Here is a 23,516-nt window from a genome sequence, read left to right on the forward strand (position 1 = left end):
GTGCTCATGGCATGGATCTCCTCCAGCAGCCCAAAAGCACCAGCACCAGAGCATCACCCAGGCGAGCAGCGCGCATCCCCACACCATGCCATCGCCTCGGCTGCGCGCCTATAGGTACCACCTGCCCGGGGGCAGTCAGCCCTCCACTGCTCTGCCACCCAGAGCCCGCACAGACCACCACGCACCTCATCCTGCAGGGGTTTAACCTGCAAAGGACTGCCAGATCCCGTGCGGGAACGCTTATCGAGGCTCTCCCCTTGGGCACAGGTCGCTGCTGCGCTGCGGGCACTCCGCTGTCAGGTGAGCTCGGCAATGACAGGGGAAGCCACGAGCAGTAAAACAGCAGCAGCCCGAGACAAGCAAAGCCTCTCCATATCTTATTATTCGGTGCCACACAAATGTACAAACACACGCACCGATTTCAGCAGTTTCAAGCTCCCAGCAGCATCGCACAGTCAACATTTGTGCTAAGGAACAATTTCTCTTTATGCCAACTGTCCGGGGCGCTTTGTAGCTCACGCCTGGCTTTGCAAATGCGCGCACAGTTGAAAGGCAATGGAGGCTGGCTGGCTGAACAATCGCAGTCATTCTCCATTCCTTGGCAGGCCTGAAGTAGAAAAGCGTCATTTTCATTTAGGGTAGTTAAACAGAGCTATTCATTAAAAGCTCGTCCTTCTACACGCTGCTGCACCTCTCCATTTAAAGCACGCCTGGAAGAGAAGACCTCTCCCCTACCCTGCCACACTTTGCACTGACCTGTTTCAAGTCATCACCGATTTGTGAGCCACCTTTTCGGGTTGGTCTCGTACTGTCAGAACAGCAGCAACTTGCCTTTGTCTTCGTTACCTGGGTAGAGGCTGCTTCTCTCCATTAGCGCTCAGGGACTAATGGTAATTATCTCAGCTTTTTTCAGACGAGCACAAACCCGAGCGAGATGGAAGGCTAGAGAGGGGTGGCTGAAACAGAACGCGATTAGAGTATAAAAATAGGTCACTAGGATAATATAACCTTTAGACTATTGGCAACGTGCCCCCCTTAGAGACAAGCCTGTGTGCTATATTTCAATAGAACGTCAGGAATAAAAAACACACCACACATCAAAACAAAACCAACGATCATCCCTCCGAGCTTTGCATGCTTCTGTGTGAACGTTACCACCACTAATTCACTCACTCTTTTTCCTCTGCTCCCATCCATTTGACCAAGGACCAAATAAACGTTATGCAATCACACCCTTGACATCTTCAAACAAAAATCTCTTTTAGCATGCAGGCTTCATTACAGCTTTGCTCCGAGTCACACTACCTCAGCAGGGTTTACACTCCCAGCGTCCCGGGGACCCACCTCCACGCATAGCTTCGATCCTCACATTTTGTCCATGTTGCAAAACATTCCTGGCGTTGCCCCAAAGGAAACGATCTGGCAGACAGACAATCATCTATCCGCACAGCCAGCTCGGAGGTGAACGCTACCAGCAGAGGACACCAGACAGCATTAGCAGGGCTTCAAGAAGTCCCTCAGCTCATCGGCATCTGCGTCCCCCATCACCTCGCACTCGGCTGGTGAATACCAGGAGGTTGGCTTGTGCCTAGGCAGGGCCAGTCATGTTTACAAGTGCACAGGGGCTCTGATTTCAGTCCCTTGTGCTTTCTCTCGGAGGTCAGCTTTTGCTTTAGTTGTGAGAGGGATCTCTTTGTGATTGCTGCTTGATCACTGACACCTAAAATGGCCACACATGGTCAGCAGGGTGATATTCTGCCACACCGTGTCCGGAGTTGCACAGGCAGAGATTACTGTCAAGTATCACCATTTAGACAGAGCAAGCTCAGCTTTGGTAGACCCAGCTCTTTGGAATCCATGTGAAAACGGACAGATTAAGAACTAAAATATACCTCTCTGTATTTTTATTATTGGAAGCTGTCAATGAGCTCCAAGACAAAAACTGGGGGAGCTTGGAGTGAGGACTCACGGTTCCCAAAGCCAAATAAGAACCAGAGTTAGAGCTTGGTCACTGTTACGGTTCTGGCAAAAATCCTTCAGTCTTCTAAATCAGCAGGAGATGCCAGGAGAAACCGAAGAAGCGTTCACAGGCCTGAGCCCCCTACGGCAGGAGAGCAGACGAAGCACACAAGCCCGCTCTGCTCTCAGCGCAGCTACAGACTGCCCAGCACAAGGTCATTTGTGGGAGCCTCTAAACCGCATTTCCCAAGCACTTCTGCTCCCAACCCCACTTCCAGGTTTGCACATCCACTTCCAGATGGGTGACCCTACTTGGGGGCCACCACCCCGAGCTCAAGAACCACAGCTCTAGGCACTATCACAGCATTTATTGCTACAAGAAAACCAGCATCAGCTTTTATTTCGTGACTGAAACGATCCCACTGCAGGACCACAAAAACAAAAGCCTGCTAGAGGGTCACACAGTTTTCTCACCAAGCATCCGAGGCTCTTGTGCAACAAAGACAGGCTTGCTGAAGACAGGCTGATCACCAGTTACTGAGCAGCCACATAAAGGCAATGATTCCAGGGAAACTGAGTGGAGGGTAAAGCACTCCAAGGTCCAGATTTTAAAATGAGATGTGGGACATGAGTGGGAAGCACTAAACCGAGCTACTAAATAGTACCAGACACCAAACGCGGGGTGCTGGAGCTGATCATCTGCAGCACCGAGGGAGGACTATTACAGTGCCGCATCCCCTTCCCAGCTGAGCACTGTTGGATTACTTTATCCCCCGTGCCCTTTTGCAATATGCTCGCTCTGTGAGCCGCGCCGCACTCTGGCTCGCCATCAGCTCCCATTTCCCCACTCCCAGTCGCTATAACCAAAAAGACAGCTGCAAAACGCTTCAGCTGAGAGCAAGGAAACAGGGCTGGCGGGTCGGGACCGTGGGTTTTTCTCCCCCCACGGATCCCGCTTCGGTTGTCCTTTCAGACGCAGAGCACAGCCGATGGCTTTTGCAGCTTATTGAGTACGCTGGTTTATGGCAATGTTTTTCTGCTCACTGAACTGGCTCATTCTTTCAGCAGAACAAACTGTTCCACGTTGAGGCAGGAGTTGGCTGTGTTTTAACAAAGGATTTTTCCCTTCTGACAGTGTTTTGCAAAAGACCCAAAAAAATGAGTCTGGAGCCAAGTTACAAAAGGTCAGGAGAGGCTAGTCCAGCCATGGGTGTAGTTCCTGTATGTCACAGCCAGTAAAGGAAATGGGTGGGGAGAAGAGGAATGGCATTTTGAGCTGAAATAATATGCATAAAGTCATTATAATGAGGAATGGGCTTTTGAATGAGGATGGCAAGTATGCCTGAGCTGTAATTTCTGCTTTACAAGGGTAGGCTCAGGTCTCTGCAATCATTTATTGGTGTGAAGTATGCATTTGACACAGTTCGAGCAGCAACAGTAGCGAGAAAAAGGCAGTTTTGCTCCCTTCCCCTCCCCAAGCTGATTTCCAGGCGCTACCATGCTCCCATCTCCCCACAGCCAAATGAATATTCAGGAGGCTTTTGCCGAGAAAACACCAGTCAATCACCAGCACAATGCTGGGGGAAGAAAATACTACGCGGAGAAACGCACGGGGGACGGGCAGCTCGTTCCCTGCTCTGCTCGGGCACCCCAACCATCCCTAATGGGGGGCAAAGCACCCGGGGGGAGGCCTGTATGGTGGGGGCCCACCACCCCGGCAGAGGCCAAACCATCCCAGCAGATGCCTGTCTGCTGGAGCCCCAGCATCCTGGCCCACACCGCCGCCGTTCCCCATCGCCCTTCCCTGCACCCAGAGGCCCAGGTGAGCCTCGACCGCCTGCTCTGGTCCCGGGGATGTTGGAAGAAGGAGAGCCACGGGGCCCTGCAGCAGCTGACAGTATGTCATGCCTAATGCTTAAGCTTTTCCAGGCCTCAGAGGATCCCTGAATAGAAAGAAACCACCCGCCACTGGAACACGGCCACTTTTGTGGCTGGAAGGGGCAGATGTTCAACCCCATACAACAATGCAACACAACAGTTGAGATTGTAAGTGAAGAATGCTGCATCCACTTAAAACTGAAGAGGGAAATTAGGGACACCATCTAATTCTAGAGTCACCATTGTCCTAACGCTTCGAGTTCACATACCTACTGTGCAAGAGGGGCACAGGGTTTTCTGCCATTGCCTTAAATAGCCAACATCCTGGCCCAAAGCATTGAACCACAAGAACTCCAGAAGCATATGGCCAGACTGGCAAGTTTTCAGCTCCTTCAGCTGGAACACAGTTTTCCAAAAAGAGCCCGGCTCCTTTTCAGTACCTACACAAGCGACAGACTTCCAGAAGTCCCCACTTCCCAACAGTTTCTGCTGGCATACGGCGGGGCAGATCATTCAGAGAGCTCAGCATCCAAATGGCCAAAGCCTTTGCTGAATTGCTTGGTGGGAAGCTGAGCTTCAGAAGTCTGCAACACAGCAAGCATCAGGTACTTCACCACCAAGAAGAGTGGTTATGGAGAAATATATATATAGCCCAAACCAAACCCTCATTCACTAACCCCGGACTGCTCACGCGACACAGCCTTTCTTCTCCCCTTCTTTAAAACAATCACTACCTCTTTTAGGATTGGCACCAAGAGAAAAATGGATTGGGGATTTCATTCCGGATTTCCATGGGCTGGAGATACCAGAATCCCAACTGAGCACCTGCCAGCCAAAAGCAATCCCTGTCACCTGCTCTTTGGTTTGAAAACGAGATTTGTTCCAAACCATTTGTCAAGCCGCTCTGGGCAGCAGGCAGAGAAACAGAACAAAGTTCAAGGGTTATTTGTGATATGAACCGTGCTCGTCAGGATTCTTCACTTCCTCCGGCTGTTTAGCGAGATTTGGAATGGATTATCCATGGAGAGGCAATTATTTTTTGCGTTGAAAGCTCACCATCCTCTGTAGGTCAGCTGTGAGCTAAAAGCATCCCAGTTATTTACTGCTGGAAGCTGAAAGAATTTCCTTACTCTCTGAAGACAGACATTTAAAATTAGTTTCAAGTACAGTTGTGATAAACAAATCACGTCCTCCTCCCCTCCCCCTTCCGTTTTTTTTTTTTCTGCTGGATCTTTAAACCGTGCCTGCTGGTCTCCCCGGCCATTTCCGAAGCTGCCCTCTGCAGCTCCTCATTTAAAAATCCGTTCACAGGGATGCAGGGGAATTATGCAGAGCAACACAGACGTCTTCCGAGAAAAATCAGCAAAGCCAGAACCCTCTTTTCCAAGCTCTCCCTTAGACTCTTGATTCCCCAGAGCCCTCAATTTTTGAATTCCTGATACCATTAAAATAAATAAATCGCCAGGAGTTCGACTATTCTCACGGCGCAAGGTTAGGAGTTGGTTCGTTACCTTATTGCGGGGAACACGGGCTAAAAATCAGATGCCGAGGCTCGTTCGGGACTTCAGCTCGTTGCCGAAAGTCAGCTGGTGGTGCCTCTCACTGGGTGGAACATGAGCTCGCCAGCCCACTTCACGTACGCTACCGAATAGCTGCTGGATGCAAGCAGCTTTTGGCAGCCACGCGGGGAAAACGAGAGGTGTTTTAAGGTGGTACGACAGCCTAAGGAAAGGGGCTTGGTTCGGGGACTGAGGTTTCCTGCGAGCCTTTACTCAAAATATTGATGTACTAATTAATTTGTGGATCACAAGGCCTTAATACGAGGAAATTCGGTTAAGAAATTCAGGCATGCTGGGAGAATTGCTTCCTTGCCATGCATTAGCGACTATACCCACAACCTGCCAGCAAGCACTAAGCCTCCACTCTGCATTCAAAGCTCTATACAATAGAGTTTATTATTTTTACGCTTTTCAGACATCACTGTAGCGAATTTAAGAGCACTATTTGGAAGATTACGATATGAACACCACCATATTATTCAATTTAGTCTAACACTGAACACTTATTTCTGTAAGCAGTCACAGCTAACACTTCGTTTCCAACTGCCAGCAGAGAAATACAGCTCTAAGTCACATTGCAGCATGGTCTCGCAAACCAAATTTAGGAAATGAGAACAAGGAAATTACTATCATTATGCAAATACTGCCCAATTACTGCCAAGCCATACAGAACCTGTCTCCAGGTCTCTGCCACAGGTTTTGAAATTACACACACACAGATCACAAGCAGGGAAGCCCCACTTTCTGCGTGTGCAGCCGAGTGTGAAGTTACTAGCACATCTCCAACAGCTGTATTTTCTAAGTGCTCACTGTTTTCTCTGTTCACACGGACACAGAAAGGCATGTACCTCTGCTATCAGCTCATCCATCGCCTGTAGCAGCAGACAGTCAGGCAGCCGTGGGTTTTAACAGCGACATGCCAACCCCACAGGCCCCACTACGCGTGGGATTTGGGTCTTGTTCTCATGTTATCAGCCTGCAGCAATCTTCGTTTTGGCCCCTCAGGTACTGGCTCACCTCGAAAGCGTGATGCTTTTTCTGTGCAGCCCCATTTGCAGAATTAAGGCAGCTGCTGAGCCACATTGCTGGCTCATCTCCTGAGCTCCTATTTTGGGGCCTCTGTGGATGTCACAGAAACATACAGCAACCAGGCTTGGGAGGGACCGCTGGAGGACAGCTGGTCCAACCCCACACTCAGAGTAAAGAGTGTCCATCAAACATCTCCAGGCAGGCAAGGCTTCCTAACAGCACCAAGCTTCTTTCCTATAAACTCCTGCTGCATGGATTCAGAACTGCTTTTTGGCCACTTGTGTAATTTACAGAGACCATTAAGTAATACTTCTTTCCAAAATCCAGACGAGTTGCCCAGAGAAGAGAGAACAAAGAAAAAAAAAAAGAAGAAAACAAAAAACAGAGAAAAAAGCCATAAAGGCAGGCAGGTTCCAGGACTTTTTACCCCTCCCAGTGACAATAACAAATAGAGTTTGCTAATAGCTGGTTGATTTGCCCAAATCAGACATGCAGACAGGTGACAAGGGGGAGTGATGGGAGAAAAAAGAGAAAGGGCTTGTGCCTGTTTTCTATCACGATGCTGCTTAAACAAGAGCTGACTGCTGCATTTTGTCCTCTTGAAACCATCCCACCCTTTGCAAACAACCGTGCAAGCTGGACTAGATGGGATTCAGGACAGAAACAACGTCCTTCGAGGGGAATAAGGGAATAACCAGGGAATTAAGTGAAATGAGAGTCAATTAAAAAATCACTTTGCCTACCTGAAAGCTCTCATTTCATTAGAACTGATTTAGCTAGCTTGGAGAAAAGCTGTCTTTCAGGGGTCTAGGATTTCCCAGCCTCTCAAGTGAAAGTGGAAAAGTTCTCACTGCAAAATCCCAGTCTATACCACCCAAAGCATCACAGCCTATGTTGTTCCCTCAGGGAAACAGGGAATAGCAAAAAAGACTATTATTTTTTTTCCAAAAGGCTCGCTTCTTTTTCAGAGAGAAATGGAGGGCAGTCTCATTACAGCAGCCTAAAACATTCCCCACCATCATTAGGATGAATGGCACAGTATAAATTATTAACTCTGTTCAACGTAACTCGGAAAATAGCACGAGAGACCACACTGCGGGAGGAGTCAGCACAGGGGAGCACAACGCCAGAATCACGGCGGTGCTGTGTCAGCAGGCTGGCTGCAAATACAGGGATCGGGCTGGCTCAGGGGCTCGGTAACAGCGTGACGGAGCCGCTCGTTTCTAGGTCAGCAGTTCAAATCAGAGCCACGCTCACGGAGATGAAGGCACGCTGCTAGACAAGGTGAATTTACAGGACCTGTCCAAAGCCCAGCACAGCTCTGCCTGCTGCAGCACATAGCCTGTCACTTCCCTGTGCTTGGGGCAGGACAAGCACTTGCTGAGATGTACCCAGGAGCTGCCCCACAGATTTTCATCCCGAAGTCCTGGCTCTCAGGGCTGGGACATTTTGTAGAGGCGTCCATCTGGAGGAGTGCAGGTGCTGGAGGCCACAGCCTGGGCACCCCAATCCCAAGCAGCTGCACCCGCAGCTCCCCGCTCCCCCAGATCCACATGGCAGCTGGAGGCACCCCGGCTGTCGTACAAATCAACGGGGAAACAGATGCACAAAATACACCGTGAAAAAACATTGCAGGACTTACGTTTCACAAGAATGGGTCACTTTCTCAGTTACTGTCCCAAAACTGTTCAAAGTTACTTCATTTTAATTCTGCTTAGAGTTTGAAAGCCCAGAAGTTGAAGTTATTTAGCTACTGCCAATTGTGGAAAAAAAAAATAAAAATCCAGACACTGCGGACAAAGGAAGCAAACAACAACCCAATGCTGTTTCTCCAGGCAATTGTTTTCTTGCTTGGGCTGGGAGAGAGGCAGACTTGGAAGCACCTCAATGATATTGCAGCAAAACAGGGTGTCAAGCTGGATAAAGCTCAGGGCAGCAGGAATTCCTCCTGTATACAAGCCCATAATCACCTGCCGGGAAGAGATTAAGTGAATGGACCTCTGCATATCAGGGGAACAAGGGGAGGAAACGTTAACGGTCTGCTCAGAAGCACACAAGGCAGCTTCACAGTCAAACCCCACAAGGGCAGCGTCCTTAAGATCAATCACGCAAACCTTTGTATCAAGCCGCTTGCTCGAGTGGCCAGCATGAGGCAAAACAATCGAGAGGTTCATTAAGGGAACTCGCCGTGGAATAATGCCATAAAACTGTACGTACCTTCCAGTGACAGGTGGAAAAACGGTTTGCAACACCGCCCCAAACACCAAAGAGCTACAGTCCCAGCCTCAGCCCCTTCCAGACAGAATCACAGAATCACAGAATTTCTAGGTTGGAAGAGACCTCAAGATCATCGAGTCCAACCTCTAACCTAACACTAACAGTCCCCACTAAACCATATCCCTAAGCTCTACATCTAAACGTCTTTTAAAGACTTCCAGGGTTGGTGACTCCACCACCTCCCTGGGCAGCCTGTTCCAATGTCTAACAACCCTTTCAGTAAAGAAATTCTTCCTAACATCTAACCTAAAACTCCCCTGGCGCAACTTTAGCCCATTCCCCCTCGTCCTGTCACCAGGCACATGGGAGAACAGGCCAACCCCCACCTCTCTACAGCCTTCTTTAAGGTATCTGTAGAGAGCGATAAGGTCGCCATCCCTTTCTCACCCAAAGACCATCTCCTTTCTCACCCAAAGGTCTTCGCCATAGGGGCAGCCCTCAGAATTCAGGGCCGGCAGCTCCCATCTGTACCCTCCATCCTCTCCCGCCTTCTAAATTGGGCTGCACTATGTAACAGTTCAAGCAAAGGTACCCTGCAGAGGAAAGGGTTTGGGGTTTTGGGAAGGGCTGCCACAGACACGCAGAAGCACAGACTACACAGTGCCCCTCCACTGACCAGGCAGGGCTGAGATGAAAGCCAAGCTCCTCTCCAAAAGGGATGGGCTTTCCCAGCTCCTGGGCCATGCCTCTTTCACAGACGATAACATCTTTGCAGGATAAATACACCGCAGATGAAAGAGCTGGCCCCAGCCTACGCTCCTAACAGCCTGCGGCCAGGTTGCTGTGGTGGGCTCCTCGACGGCGTGCACCAGCCATCGTGCCCGGCTGCAGAACCATTCAAAAATAAACGAATAAATAAATAAAGCGATGCTGGGGAACACTTCTCAGCTCAGGGAGCACACGCCTTTGTAGCACGTCTGTGGCTGTGCAGGGAGCTGCAGGTTCTCACAGTGAGCTCATGCTCTCTGGGCACCGACAGAGCTGTTCAAATGGATCATCCTTTTCTCTTTTCCCTGTGAGAACAGAAGAAAGGCCCCTAAGATGGTTGTGCCTTCTGCTTCTTCATTCACTGACCACGGAAAAGGCTCTGACTGCCTTCCCACTGCCACAGCACTCCTGGGCTGGAAGGGAAATGCTGTTACTGGCAGGTTACAGAAAGGGAAGTGAGGCACTGAGCAATTTTAAATATCTCACCCAAACTCACAGGAAGCTTATTGCAAAGCAAGAGATTGAACCCAGGACTTGTGAGTCCCAATCTAGTTATTTATCAGAAATCATCCTTCTAATAGATCACCCCTTGTCAGAAACCCTCCTAGTTTGCATACAGACATTTATGCTGAATTATACTGGCACAGTGAATTTCCACTCCAGCCCAACACGCTCAAATTGCTGTTTTGGAAATAAAATCAAAGCTGCCGCGTGTTCAGCATGCCGAAGCAGACAACTCCCTCAGCACTGCAGACAGCCCCACCAGCACCAGAGTGCTTCTAAGACTCCAGATCAAGATAAGAGGCTGGTTTGGGTTCACAGTTAATCACGTTGTTTTGAAGGGTGGCCTCCCATGAGTAAGCCCTTACTGGATGGCAAGTTTCACCTCGTGTTTGCATCTTCATTCATAAAAACTTCTGCACGTCTCTGGATGAAGCAGAGTGAAGCAGCCCTAGTGCTGCTCCAGACACCAAAAAGCCTTTCCCTTTGCACAAGGCCTCACCTTGAACCTGGCGTGCAGTCAGACTGTGTTGCTAAAACAAAGACTGAACACATTTTATCTGGGTTTTTATGGGCGCAACTCTTCACCTTCCCAAAGAAAATCTGCTTGGAGCCTACAACACCCCTCAGCCCCAAGGCTCTAAGCAGACACCAGTCCCCAAGTGGAAAACCTTTAGTAATGTCTTCCACACCCTCCAGGTAGCCTGGTTAAGCGGGGCTGCCTCAAGGCATCCCCGTGGCACTGCCAAAATCGTGCTTCAAAATCATGGCGATGCGGGGCTGGGGCCAGCATGGGGTAGGCGGCAGCATCGCCCCCACCCGTGCCCCAAATCCTGCCCTTCAAGCAGCAGCAAAGACAAAACCTTCCAGCAGGCAGATGCACTTCTAATACAACCGACAGCCAAACCACATCTGGATATCTACAGAGCTCAGGTAATTTTCAGCTGATGACAACCAGTAAAGGCGTGAGGCAACAGGCCTGGAGGGGGCCGCACAAGATGGGATTTTCTCTTCCATGCACTACAATGCAGGCTGCCTGGAGGGGAGGTCAACACAGCATGGGTCCAGCCAAGAAGTTTATGCAGTGTTTAAGCATTCGGTGGCCTCAATCTCCCTGTATATAAGCAATTTAATTTGTCCAACTCAAATTGTATACAAACTCCGAGCAGCTATGTCAATAAGAAACAGAGCAGCTCTTCTGGGCGGAGTAGGAAGGGAGAGCTGAAGGAAAGGAATGCAAGGACATCAGGAAAAAACTGGCTTGCTAGTTGGGAAAACTTCACAGTTACACATCCTGAGTGGGCAGATACAAAGATGAAAGCAGAGGTACACAAACCACTGCAGTCGGTTCCCAAAACAGCCTCACAGCTACACGGCCACCTGCCTGGCAATTCGTGAGCTTTGTCCAGAGCCCCCAACCATCCATCACCTTCCTAAGGGGCACCGAAGTCTGTCAGCTCAACAGAAAAAATGATAAAATTAAATTAAATAAAAGAGAGAGAACTTGGCCACCACCAGGATTGCTACAGAATAAAACACCCACTAGAAAATTAAATGGGTAAAGAACAGTCCTGCTCCACAAAGCCTTCAAGTGGTGAGTTCTTCACTTTGTTCTGCTGCACACGAACACTTGCTCTAACGAGACGTGTCTCTCTCAGGGTGAAAGACTGTGGGAACTGAAGGTATCTTTCTCCCATCTCTCCTCCACTGGATGAGCAGAGGCAGCCGCTGATGACAGCCGTATGAGCCCAGCACAGCCCTGCGGGGTCATCTTGCTCCTAACAAAACCAAGCCAGCAACACAGCCTGGCCCCAGCCCGGCCAGGAAGCAGCAGGAAGGGACTCCCATGCCAGACACAGAGGACAGGTGCTGCCGGCCAAGCCACACGGATCTCAGCACCCCAGAGCTCCGCTGGTGAGCACCCGAGCTCGCTGCAGCCTCCCAAAAACCAGCAGACCCCGCAGCACAAACCCCAAAGCCCGCTAAGCCCTGCCAGCTGCTAACCCAAACACTCAAAGGCTGATTCTTAGGAAGGATGAAATCGAGAGGTAAATAACATTTCCAATGCACCAGTGACGTGCCAGAAACGTCATCCAGCAGACCGTCGGCAGGCCAAGAGCATTTTTCACTGCTCTGCCCTCCTGCTGCCAGACCCGAGGCAACACGGCCGTGCGGGAGCCAGCAGCACGGGGCTGGGGTCCCCCGGCCCCTCTGCCTTCCCTGGGCCCGGCAGGGAACACAGCAATTCCCAGGAGGGAAGGAGAGCCAAAAAAGTGACGGGACAGCTCAGTACAGCCTGCTTTGTTTTGCTGCGCAAGCCAAGTGCCGAAAGTTGAAAACTCCAAACATTTCCTCTCTGAAGGCATTAAATTACCATTTTCTTATTTCGACGTCTTCTACTCGCTTCGGCATCCAGATACGCACTTCCCAAATGTACTGCTAGGAATAGGGTGTTGTAAACAAAGTTTTACAAAAAAGGAAGGTTAACACACAGCATATTTTTCCCATTACTTCAATACATCCTGCAAGCTCTGCAAGCTTGGTAGAGAAAGAGTCTATTTAAAAATCTAGGGTGGGGAAGAATTAGCTCACCAAAACCATGAACAGATTTGCTTTGCACTTTTAGTCCAAGAGAAAAACAAGACAGGCTATGTGCATATTGATGCACACAATAGCAAAATCATTTTAAAAACAAATGAATTGGGAGAGAGAGGACATCGGAGAAGGGTGGGGAAAAGGAAGAGTTGAGAAAAAGGGGCCAAGCCCTAAGAGCAGAGATCCCGAGAGTTTGGTTCTCAAAGCTCCTTCAGAAGGTACTAGAAACCCTGCATATGCAAGGGCACGGCTGCGAGCATGCAGACGGGATGACACGAGTTGCTATAATGCCACAATCTGTCTCTGTGTGCAAACCTTTGAGTAATAAATGACACTGGACGTGGTGAGGGAAGCTGGGAACAATAACAGCACCAGTCCAGTTGCTGCACTCCTCACAGGTCACTGACTACTGAAGTTCAGAGCAAGCAGGCCCCAGGCATGGCACAACTGGGGTGGAGAAAAAAAATCAGAAATAAGTCTTGGGGTGGAAAGTCGCCTTTCCAGAGGGACACTGTCATCTGTCTCACAACCATGAACTACGGGAAATGCATTCTCCATCGGTTAATGTCTGCTCACTAAGGCTTAACCACAGAGCTTCATTTCTTGCACACAAATTGACTCTGCTCTGGTATGAGACCCAATTTCTTCTTCAAAGCTCTGGAATGGCATAATGGAAAAATGGAGGGTTATTTCCAAGCACACATTATCCACCCACAGAAGGCAAGGGTGAAATGCATCGCTTTCCTGACCCTCTCACCTGCAACACAGGGCAGATGCACATTTGTTAAGTTGCACAGATTCACAGGGCTGGGGGAAGAACAGAGTGGTCTAGCACAAATACACAAGCACCAACCAGAAGAGTACAAACACACACGATGTTTGAACTCTCTTATCGAAGGCACAACATCCAGATGCAAGAAAAACTGCCCCCTTCCTCAGGGACTGCTAGGAGCACAGCCCAAGACCTATACCAAGTGTGCAGCAAGGAGTGGTTCAAGGGTTAGCAGAGCAAACCATTGTGTGATCATTTATTTCAGCCAACGGGCTAGAAAAACCATCATGAGAAGATCTTAACTACTTTGAAGCCTTAAAGAAAGCCCATCTTTCCCCTTTCCCAGTGGCTCACAATTACTACTCATAGCCAGCCACTGAAACCAGTAATTAACCCATAGTTAAAAACACGTGGTTGTTTTATTTCATGTATTCCATTGTACTTCACCATACAAGGGTACCTCCCCCAATTAACACAGTTCTACCTGATTTTACCAACACAGGAGCGAGTACTCACGCCGAAACAGCAGATTTGTCCATCTAAGCTAGGCAAGACAGAACCGTGCACCGAACACATCACGTCCTGACAGTGCAGGACCTACCTGCCAGGCGGACCACGTCCTTAACACGCCACCTTCCAGTTCTTCTTCTTTGCTTGCACGCATCTTTAAAGTGTCAGCAGGCGCTTCAGCTGTTCCGAGATTCAGGGCTGGAAGAGAGCACATTGCACCAAAAATTACTGCTGCGGCTCCAAAGGAGAAGGTGACCCTTGGTTAGTAAACACGAACGGTAAAAGCACAACACCAATCAGTTCAGCTCACGCCATCCGCCCCACCTTCTGCAATAAACCTTCAGCAAAGCACCCCAAAACGCACACCTCTGACGTTTCTCCCACTCGATCAGTGAAGATAGGGCTTGCCAGAAGTTAGCCAAGCACGCTGAGCAGGCTGCCCAGCACCCAACCACGCTGCTCTTGCCCCAGTAAGAGGAAAATACAGGAGCACAGCGAGCCAGGCAGCAGAGACTGTCGGTAAGCACTCTGCTCATTAAGCAGGCTGAGGACTAGAAACCCCAACAAGCCAGGGACATATTTAGGGAAGTAATCACAACAACCTGACCAATATGCCGCAGCCTGCATCTATATATAACCCGCACTTTTACTTTTAGCTATGTGCTTCCTCTCTCCCCTCCGTTCCCCTCAGCTGCCGCCTGTCCCCACACCCCGAGCCGAGCAGTACAGCCAGCCCTATGTATTTCATCATTTCTACACTTAACCATATACAGGGATAATCGGCCAAGAGGATTTCTGGGCCTAAGTTCAGGCAGAGGAAGAAAACAACATATCCAAAAACAGAGTCACCCTGGAAAAAGGTGAGCCAGCGCTTGCAGCGAGGATGAAAAATAGGAAAACTATGCTGCGAGTCCTAGGCAAAGGAAAATTTTCACTTGTTGACGGCTCCTGCTAGAGCGTGGTCAGTGACAGGTTCTCCTCGCCCAACGTGCGTCACATCCCCAGCACCAAGTCCAAAGTGCCTCTGCTGCTTCAGCCAGCACACAGCCTCAGCCAGGCAGCCCCAGCCAAACCCCTGCTGCTGGTCGAGCTCCTTCCCTCGGCTAGGTCCTGCTCACTTCACAGCCGTTTCACTCCCAAATGTTGGTTTCTCCCATTAAAATGAGTAAGTGAAGTGGCACGGAGAGATTTAACCAAATAACTAGGACATTCACACAACAACTCAGGAGAGCGCCTCATCAGCCCACCTCAAACCCCACAGAGAAGCTGCTGCTGCTCTGGCTGGAGCATCACAGTCAGAAAAGAAAAAAGGCAAAGAAATCGGGCAAGTGCTGAAGGATGAACCAAGGCTCTCGCTCACCGGGTGCTCCGGTGTTCAGACACACGGGTCTTGGTCCCTGCTGCCGAGCTGTGCTCGTACAAAGCTTCCCCACACGCTCACGCTGCTGCTTGCTGTGCCATTATTTAATTCATGGGAAATGCAAAGTGAGCACAAAACTGGGGGAAAATCACAGCCCTAAGTCAGGCACACCACTGGAGCTGAGAGAATAAGAAAAAAAAACACTTTAAATGCCTGCTAGATGCCACAGCTTTTTCTTTTCCTCCCCTAAAACAAAGGGAAGGTTTATTCTTAACCCGTTAGGTTTCAACACACTTGGAAAGATCCCAGTGTTGAATGCTGGGACCTTGACATACCAGGTGCCAACCTCTTACACGCCAGAAAAGGTTTACCATATAATAAGAAACAAATATTAGACTGCTGATCGAGTGGTTTTTATTCCAGCAATTTGTGTAATTGTCCTGCAACAACTTGCACAACACCACAGTCCCTAAAACTATGTGATAACAAACCAGCCCCGGCTGCCTATCTCCATTCCTTCTCTGATAGCAGCAGCTAGAGAGCCCCAGCCACAGAGCTGGTGTCTGTTATACCAGCTCTCTTGGCTATGGTAGGTTTAATATCATCTGCATGCTCTTTTAGGGATGAAACATATGTCTAAGATGTTAACAAACACGATTTCTTGATCCTGGGAGTACCTAAATTAAGAAGAGTGACCTTGATCATAACAGTTTGATTGTAACACTTTGCGCTTCCTGCAATTAAAGGTGTTTTAAATAGAAACTCTGGCTGGAGGCACAGAAAATCTCAGTTTCCCAAAATCTAGTGCTGAAAACACGGAGCAAAAAGCTTGCAGATTTGGCAACGCGAGTCACTATTGCCCTTTGCAGCTCCTTCTTGAATTGCCTGAGGCTTAAACTTCAAGTAGAATAATGCATGGAAAAGGTGGGGGTACGGGAGCACGGGCTGGGCTTTCCTTGCAGCAGTACACGCCTACAGCTCAGCTGCCTATCACAGGAACTAGAAGAGCAGACAAGGACTACCAAGGAATGTTTTTTTTTTTTTTTCCTAATTTCTTGCAGGTAAAATAATCCCAGGCACATCTGATACCAATGACACACTCAGACTTGTTCAGGTCCTTCCATGTCAGGGATTTCCGCTGTATGCCAGAGCTATTAATCATAAAAGTTCACATCCCTTCTGCCCTTCCTTCCAAGTATTTCTGTTAACTCAGGATTGAGTAAGTGCCTCAAAACCTGCAGTGACTGCTCGAGAACGAAGACGAACATATTCCCAAAACATTAGGCTTGACGCAGAGGATAAATCATCCTAATGTACCTGTGGTTTTACAGTCTGTAATGCCTGAGCCATCTGGGATGGGAGGCTTGTAAAAATAAGGAAGGAAGGAATTCCCAAATTCCTGTGCAGGATCCACTGCTGCGTTTGAGCATACCCTGGGTCTGATGTTTAAAACCCCAAACCACTGTAAAGCTCTGGGTTTTCCTTTCACTGGGCAACCTCACCTCAGATATTTCTAAATGGCTGTTGGCTCTCTTCCTGCTCCATTTCGGGTCCTTTTTGGCATTAGTGGAAACTGAACAATGCTGTCCCTGGTCAAAGCTTCCTTACAGAAGCCATGCACAGGCCAGCCTGATACCTGCAAACAGCAGAGAAGGTACAACAGGCTCTCACCAACCCACCCAGCAGCAGGTCAAGCCACCAAAGAGCAAAATGATCCTTAAAAAGATGGAAACATCCGCTCTGGTCCCCAGCAGAGTGCCAGGGTGCCTCACCGTTTTCTTGCTTTCTTTTCTTGTGTTTCTAGGACAGGGAAGCAGTTCAGATGTGTGTGCCCTTAGCACGACTCCTGCTCCAGCAGAGCCCAGCACGTCCCTGCAGGAGCGTGGCACTTTGTTCCCGAAGCAGACCGCGAGGTTTCCGTGCTGTGCTGCTCCGCATCCCGGCACCCACAACAGAACTGCTGCAAAACATCCTCCTGTTCCCTCCAGCTGCTGTGCCAGCCCAGTTTGTGATGCTCACCAGTGAGCAGCTTTCCCAGGTGATCCTGAACTCCCCTTTGCTGCTGAGCACGTCCTGAGCTGACCCACGAGCGTGCTGCTCCTTCCTGGGACACGACCTCTGCAAGGCAGCAGGGGACATGGTTTGCTCGCATGCCTAGCACAAACATGAACCTCAAAGCAGCTTCTCTCTGCTCCATTTCAGCACATCAGGGGCTGCCTGAGCCCCGTGAGAGCCGGTGAGCCCTGAGCCAGGCTCCTGCCTGCAGGGCTGTCTCGCTGGCTGTGCCACGCACACCTGGGGGACACCACGAACACAGAGCTATGTGACCCTGGGCTCTTCTTAGAGCAGATTAAAGGTGGTTGTCACACCTAGCAGGGAGTGCAGAGCTCATCCATACCCTGAGACCGAGGACGCTGTGCTGCGATGCCGATTTACAGCCAAGTAAAGCTCCTTCCTGGTGTGACTGTGCACCTCACTTCTGAGCCCATAGCACGCCACAGCACTCACCCATAAAGGCTTCCAGCTCCCAAGGTACAGTTACGGGACCGAAGAGCTACCATTTCGGATCTCCGAAGTGGCTGTTTCTATTTCCCCAACGTTTACACTGAGCTGGGAACTTGTCTGTTCTGATACTTCTTCGAAGAGAAGTAGCCACCCCACAGACACTCCTTGCACCCCCTCTCCGCCCCTTCCAGCCCAAGCGGACCCATGTCCTGGAAAGGCTGCATCACCCCGAAAGACAAGGCATACAATTCAGCATCCATAAAATTTAATTTTAGAAGCAAAGAGCATAAAATATTTCTAGCCAGCATCTGCTTTTGTAGGGAGACATGCAGACTTATAGTATCTTTAGTCACTTCAACCATTTTAAGTGCCAGAAAATTTAAGCCACAGAATATAATTTGCCATCTCTTGCTTATTTTAGACTGAAAACAACCCTTCCTAACCTTACCACGCCAGGCCAGTGCTGTGCAGAGGGACCACAGGAAAGCATCTGGACAACTCCCAGTCGTGGGAGAACAAACTGCACCTGCCCCACGGGTGCGTTCCCACCGCTCGGTATTAGAAATGGATTTCCAGTGTGTTTTCATCTTCCAGCAACTGACACGCCACAAGCTCACTGTTAAACCCAGTGTTTAACAGTTGTCACTTTTAGGAAAAGTATTTCTCAATCTGAACTTTTTTCTCTGCAATTTAAGACCATGACCTCTCATCCCACTCCCTGTAAACATGGAAAGCCAATGCCACCTTCCCCTTCATGCACTTTTAGGTACCTGTAGATTTACTTCCTCCCTCCCTCCCTCTCCTCTTATCTGGAGCCAAACAAGCCAGGTTTGCTCAAACAAGCAGTTTCCAGACCTCCAGTCCATCTCATTACTCTCTTTTGGACTTCCTCCAGCTGACCTCTTCCCCTGGGCTAAAAAGCGAAGGGGACACCTTCCCTCGGTGCTCTGCCACCATGCAGCCACCTGCTCCAGGGTGTTTGCTTTCAGCTAAAGAGAGCCTAGTTTATGCCCAAGCAGACACAAGCATGGCCCAACTCACATCTGCCTTAGTCATTTTTTCCATCACAAAAGGAAGGAATTAGGGAATTATTCCCATTAAGCTAAAAATGCCTATTGCAGCATTTTAAAACTTCTAAATCCTATTCAGGCCAGATTAAAAAAAAAAAAAAAAGTGGTATACTTGTGGCATGCACTAAAGCTCAGCAAACTGCAGTCGGCTTCTCCCTCCAAGAGAGAAAAAACAACACAGCAGACTCTCACTCCTGTTGTTTTCTTTTCATGACCCATAAAGATGCTCTTAGGACCACAAGCAAGAGCTAGGCAACCAAACTTCTAAAGATATAAAGAGAGAAAATAGGAAATTCTCAAATGTCAAAAAATGCTTGTACGCCGTGGTCACGAGTGTCTAAGCTTTCCTTACAGCCATCAGTTATCTGAGAGCAGAAATCATGACTTTTGTTACAAGTTTTACACGTGGCATAACGGAGCTCTGCCCGGCTGCACGGTTACTCGGTTGAGCTGAAGGAGCAGCTTCCCTTCTGTCCAAAACCCTCAGGTCTGCAGCATTCCCCTGGGATGCGGGAAACAAACCCCACTCCTACAGTGCTTGAAGGGTTTTGCATCGTTGGCTTCAGCTCCCAGTGTGAGCTGGGATATTGAGGGATGGGGAACACCGTCCGTGTCCCCTGGGATCTGCTTCCCGCTGTGAATAACGCGGCCGGGAACCAAGGGGCAGGGGGACTCCTTGTCTTGTGAGTACAGCGGTTACCTGATGGGCAGGACATGCTCCTTCCCTGTCCCGTGAGGGTTTATGTGTGCACCCAGCATCAGGACCAGGCCTTCCCGCACCACCGGCCTGTTTCCTAGGGGCCGAGGCACTGCTGGGAGGGAGCAGATGCGGATGGAGATCGCCCCGGCACAACCACTGATGCCTTATTCTGCTCCTTTTGTGAGTCCAGCCGTCTTCTTCCCTTACCTCCAGGCTTTCCCAGCCGCGTTTACTGGTCTCATTTCCAAGCAGTTTATGGGAGGAAGAGGACAACAAAAGCAGCACTTGGGATCATGGACTTTCCCCCCAAAATATTTCCCTTCAACCAAGGAGTTGAATCACAAATTGGTAACGCTGCAGACCTCAACGCTCTCCTCTCCTGCACGCAGCGAGGCTAAAGCCAAAGGGTCCCATTATTCATGCAGGGACCTTGCTAGCTCCGCAGTTAGCAGAGAAAAACCACACTGACAGGCCTTGTGCTGTGCACAGAAGTCTTTTTAAGGTGATTTGTCATTTAAACTGTCAGCTTGAAATCTAATTGTTATAAAAAATGAATAAAATATTATATATTACATTCACAGGCTGCAACCGCTGCCAAATTCCTCTGACAATTTTTACAGGATTATAATCACATTCCTCTTTTAATGTTTTACTCTCTTGCTTCTGTGCCAAAGAGCCAGTTAAGCTACACGGTAAACTGGGTACTTAAGAAGAGCACAGAACTGTGATTCTATAACAATCCAACCCAAAACTGACAATAGAGCAGAACACCTCTCTCCCCTGCTCCGGGGAAGTCTCTTAGGAAAATCAGGGTGAGGTGCTGGCTGTAAGACAGCAGCCAAACCCCTTTCAGACAATTTTGAAGCAGGTTTTACCATGAAAAATATTTTTCTTTTAAAGAAGAGGAATTTTTAATTGTGGGGGGAAGACAAGCTGGAAGCTCCTGCCAGCCAGAAGCACGGATCCCAAACAGCTCAGCACCTAACGCGACGGAGCGGGCACCTGGCAGCAGAGCACAAGAGCCGAATGCTCGAGGTTATAACCACCCCTTGCTGTTACATTTGCTACTCACAAACCCCATCAGCTCCTCTTCTCCTTAAACTCTCCTGCTCGAAGCACCCAAAGCTCCCTGTGCTGCAGCAAGCGCTCACTGCCTCGGTGGCTCCGGCAGCAGCCCAGCGAGTGACAGTCGTGTCCCCGTCCCGTCTCCTGCAGGGACGTGGCCGGCTGGCTCCTGCCTAGGGACACGAGGGAGAGTTGCACAAAACGAGGATTTCGGCATTTGTTAGTCAGCATCTAAATGTCTTCTTCCCCAAAACGCCTGGAGCTCAACTAGGGCTCGCTAGCACAAAGAGGACAAACAAAATTGCCTAGAAATGGAAGCAAAACTTTGTTTGCCCAAATTAATGGGCAACTTTTACATCAGTAACACAAGAAAAATGTCGGGCTTGGTTTTCTTCCCCCTGCGAGGCACTTTGCTGCAGGACAGCGTTCCTTTATAAAAGCATTCCTCTGGAAGCACTTCTCCTGTGAATCTCCCCCTCCGACAGCTCCTGTTACAAAGCCACGATAAAAGACTTATTCAGTGAGCTTTGGCACATGAACTGTGCCCAAACTGTCACTGCCAAGCCATGCAACTTTATCACAGGCTTCATAACATGAGGAGAAAAGAAAAGATGTGTGAGCCGGGAGCACCAGCTAGGAAAAGCCTCGGCTCCCAGGGTCATGAGAAACTCAGATTTCATCGGCAGGAGGAAGGACACCAACAGAGATAAGCGTCTAGACATCACCATTCTGGAGGAAAACTCCCAAGCAGGAGTGCAACGTGATCCAGACTTCTGAGGACTGACGGATGAGCACCTTTGGTGTATTATCAGCGCATTTTGTGCTGGTGACTTCTGAATTTTTGTGTTTTTTTTTTTTTGGTGGTTGGGAGCCACCCTGGGAATTTCAGCTCCAGAAGCACCACCTGGACGTTTCCATCCCAAACACCTCGCAGACTCAGTGCCACAGCGCCTAACTGCAGGCACACGGGCAGTGGTGGAAGCAAGGACGGAGACGTTTTGCTTGCCTTTGCTATTGAGCTGATCCAACCCTTGCAAGCTGCCTGCTACCACTCCCCAGCGCCAGGTCGGCTGCCTCCAGAGCTCTGAGTTCAGTTTGAAGCAGCACAAGGGAAACACAAACAGAGACCGACCCCTTGCCGGTGCTCAGCAGGTCAGCACAAACCAGGCAAGCACCAGGAGCTCGGGGGAAAAGCTGCCTGCTGCAGAACCAGTGCACGGAGCTCCAGAAGCTGCTGCCAGCAGCGTCCAGGGCCACGATATCCATCGTTTCCAAGGATGTGGTTAAGCTAGAGGCACGTTGCGTGCTTTGTCCACCCTATACATATGTGCATGACACCTACGGGGTATCTCTGCTTGCACGTACACCCGGCTTTCAACAGCCCCAAGTGCAGCTCTCCTCCCGTTCTCCTGCTCTTTTCCTTCCGTGCCAGGAAGAAACCACACAATCGGACCGGACTGGGCATCCATAGCACAAGGGAGAAGAAATATTTCAGCCATGAATAGATTTTCAACTGGAATCTCCCAGGAGACGGCATTAAAATGAAGGAGGGAAGAAATAAATAAACAGAGGAGAAAAAGAATCAACTCGGCAGGATTGGCTCTGCCAACTCCTAAAGCCGTAATTCAAGCCCCAAACACTGTGGGATCGGCTCCAGGTCAGGAGATCCTGGACAACAACCAGGATAACGCGAGGTGCTGAGGGGAGGGCACCTCTGGACCCTTCTCTGCCCAAGGACACATATTTTAGAGAAAAGAAAAAAGAAAAAAAAAAAAAATTTAGCTGGCCCAACTAGTGGGTTCCCCAAATGTGGAGTTTAACCCCAAAACTGTAACGTACAGCAGGAGGAACAATGCCATAAATGTATGGCTACATGCCATGCTGATCAGGTTCAGTTCCAAAACTGGTTCACCCGCCAGTCCCAAAACATATAAATATCCCCTCTGGTTTTCAGTGCAATATTCCCAAGCTGATCTGGAGAACCCAAGGAGGCACCAGGCCGTAATGAGAGGTTTGTTGCAAAAGGTGTTCGGGACGCCTGTCAGCGTGGCCCCAGAGCTGAAGGCGGCTCTGTATTTAAGGCACCCTGAGCACACACAGCGACAGCAGGCTGCTTTGGGGCTTTTATTAAAAAAAAAAAAAAAAAAAAAAAAAGTCAGCTTGTTTATTCACCTCAACTGACCTTCCCTGGCCTCTGCTTCGTGAGAGTATTTTCAGCCTCTAACTTGATTAATGGTGTTTCAAAAAGGAAAAAAGAAAAAAAGCCATCAGCGAGCTGATTTAAAAGATACATTTTTATCCATAGCTTCTAATGTGATTAGCAGCTAAATCTTGCTTTTTTTTATTACAAAAAAATAATCGGGTGCAGGGCGTGCACATTCACTCATTCGTTATTGCAGGACTGTTGACATTAGCTTTTATTTTTAGAAAAACACGAAGTGTTGAGGGGAAATGAAACAATGCAACACTTCTTTGAGACCGTCCCTAACATTAGGAAAACATACAAGGAAAATACCGTGGCAATTTGCTCGCATACCTTCCCACAGGCTTCAGTTTATGAAATAATAAATCCCGTTTCAAAGCACATGGACAGGCCTGGCTGTTTAAGAATAAAAAAAAATCTGACAGCTGTACGTCGCTGTATCCCGAGCCTTTGGGATGGACGGCAGCACAGGGCTCCTGGGGACCTGCTCCCTGCGCTGGCATTAAAACCCCAGGCAGCAGCCACATCGCCCTGCAGAAAGCCCCGATGGGGTGACAGAGCAACACACAGCTCCAGATCTAAGTGTTTGCACGTGTGGCTCCATCCAATTCACCGAATTTTTGCCTTTTCATTGCAGTGCAGTACACTCATATTTAATACTTGTAGGGCCAGGGTTTAACAGGCTACCCCCTGCCTTCCTAAGTGACACATTTTTAGTTCTTTGAGCACTGAGATGTATCAAAACTTTGCAAATATTGCTAAAATTAAGTTTAAAGTGGAATAAAACCACCTCCAAGCAGATGCCCACATTCAACAGCTGGCAGC

At 49.2% G+C, this 23,516-nt stretch overlaps 1 protein-coding gene across 5 annotated transcripts in view; it reads right to left on the reverse strand.

Moving 5' to 3' along the window:
- The window catches only part of ZHX3 (zinc fingers and homeoboxes 3), a 46,517-nt gene that overhangs the window by 15,722 nt on the left and 7,279 nt on the right, over positions 1–23,516 (reverse strand). For 2 of the 5 annotated variants that reach the window (XM_027442817.3, XM_027442818.3), the window contains exon 2: positions 13,880–13,986. The gene's annotated coding sequence lies outside the window, so the exon portion shown is untranslated. Of the gene's footprint in view, positions 1–756; positions 907–5,348; positions 5,473–13,879; positions 13,993–23,516 lie in introns of those variants that run through there. The other 3 variants (XR_005260442.2, XM_027442820.3, XM_027442822.3) reach the window with 3 other exon arrangements.

This window comes from Anas platyrhynchos, chromosome 21, assembly GCF_047663525.1.
Source record: "Anas platyrhynchos isolate ZD024472 breed Pekin duck chromosome 21, IASCAAS_PekinDuck_T2T, whole genome shotgun sequence".
In the NCBI taxonomy this organism is placed as follows: domain Eukaryota; kingdom Metazoa; phylum Chordata; class Aves; order Anseriformes; family Anatidae; genus Anas; species Anas platyrhynchos.